Source organism: Oryctolagus cuniculus, chromosome 8 (assembly GCF_051225735.1).
Source record: "Oryctolagus cuniculus isolate XC-2025 breed Fujian yellow rabbit chromosome 8, ASM5122573v1, whole genome shotgun sequence".
Classification (NCBI taxonomy): domain Eukaryota; kingdom Metazoa; phylum Chordata; class Mammalia; order Lagomorpha; family Leporidae; genus Oryctolagus; species Oryctolagus cuniculus.
Genome location: NC_142874.1, coordinates 25,339,924 through 25,341,790, shown reverse-complemented (window position 1 = coordinate 25,341,790; position 1,867 = coordinate 25,339,924). Strand labels below are relative to the sequence as shown.

At 48.4% G+C, this 1,867-nt stretch overlaps 1 pseudogene; it reads left to right on the top strand.

Annotated features, from left to right (window-relative positions):
* The first annotated feature begins 592 nt into the window (after window positions 1-592).
* On the top strand, window positions 593-1,273 carry LOC127485726 (U6 snRNA-associated Sm-like protein LSm3 pseudogene; annotated as a pseudogene).
* The last annotated feature ends 594 nt before the right edge of the window (window positions 1,274-1,867 follow it).

The following is a 1,867-nucleotide window of genomic DNA, read 5'->3' as shown; positions in this document are numbered from 1 at the left end:
GGGGATTAAATTTCAAGATGTTTTTATGTTTATTTATTTACTTATGTATTTATTTCAAAAGGAGAAGAAGAGTCAGTGATGCTTTTTTTTTTTTTTTTTTTGGACAGGCAGAGTTAGACAGTGAGAGAGAGAGAGACAGAGAGAAAGGTCTTTCTTCTGTTGGTTCACTCCCCAAATGGCCACTATAGCCAGCGCTGTGCCGATCCGAAGCCAGGAGCCAGGTGCTTCCTCCTGATCTCCCACGTGAGTGCAGGCCCCAAGCACTTGGGCCATCCTCCACTGCCTTCCCAGGCCACAGCAGAGACCTGGACTGGAAGAGGAGCAACCGGGACAGAATCCGGCGCCCCAACCAGGACTAGAACCCGGTGTGCCGGCACTGCAGGCGAGGATTAGCCTAGTGAGCTGCAGTGCCGGCAATTCTTTTTTTAAGATTTATTTTTTATTTGTTTGAAAGGCAGAGTTGCAGAGAGAGGAGAGAGGGAGAGAATCTTCCATCCGCTGGTTCACTCCCCAAACGACTGCAACATTACTGCAGGCTAATCTAATAATAAACAAGCATCTTAAGGAAGCAGTTGTCATTGTCCCCACTTTGCAGGTGAGGAAACTGAGTCTGAGAGAGCTGTAACGTGGTGTAAGCGTCTTGCTGAGATTCAGCTGGCAGAACCAGACCTTGGCTGTCGTCAGGACACAAGAGGAAAAGAAAAGGCATTCAGGGCAGGATTTGAAACATGGCTGACGACGCGGAGCAGCAACAAACTACCAACACCTTTGAAGAGCCCCTGGGACTCCTCAGGCTCAGCCCGGGTGAACAAACCGATGTGAAAATGAGAAAGTGCTGAGAGCTTCAAGGCAGATTATGCTTATGATCAGCACTGAAACGTGATGCTGGGAGATGTGGAAGGAACAGTGACGGCCACAGAAATTGGTGCAGAAACATGGGAAGAGAGACATAGGTCAACAAAACGGAACATCCTAATGCGCTTTGTCTGGACAGGTGGTGTTGTGCTGGCTGCCCCTCCACTGAGAGGTGACTGAAACAAAGAACTGACCCTGTGTGGGAAGTAGACTTCATACAACTGCCTCTTTAAAGGGACAGGACATTCACAGGAGAAATTTGTGTACAATTTGATACTGAGAGATGACCCAGGGATTCTTCCACTCCTGAAATGAGTTGATTTGCAACTTAGAACCTCTGAAGCTGAAGGACAGTTCTATTTTCCCTCAGCCCTTCCAGTCAACGTGGGAGACATGTAGAACTCTTTCTGGAGTTGGTTTGCTCCATTGTATAAATGCACTCTGATTTTTTTTTCCTTTAAAATAAAGTTGATGTTTCCTTTCTGACTTTATTTAAAAAAAAAAGAAAAGAAAACAAGTTCAACACTTTAAATTCCTTGCCTTTTTAAAATTAGGAAATGCTGTTTTGTTAAGCTTGGTCAGGAAGTCCAAAGCAGAAGGTCTCTGTTTGCACTTTCATGCAACAAAACTCTCAGAAGGCGCACGTTCCCGGCAGTCTCAGAGGGACATCACTGTGGCATCGTACTAGGCACAGTTGCTGGCTTTCACGAAGCCTGACTCAACCATCATGTCAAGAATCATTTCCCTGGCCGGCGCCATGGCTCAATAGGCTAATCCTCCGCCTGCAGCACCGGCACACTGGGTTCTAGTCCTGATCGGGGCAATGGATTCTGTCCCAGTTGCTCCTCTTCCAGTCCAGCTCTCTACTATGGCCCGGGAGTGCAGTGGAGGATAGCCCAGGTCCGTGGGCCCTGCACCCTCATGGGAGACCAGGAGAAGCACCTGGATCCTGGCTTTGGATCAGCGCGGTGCACCGGCCGCAGCGCTCTGGCCGCAGCGGCCATTAAGTGGT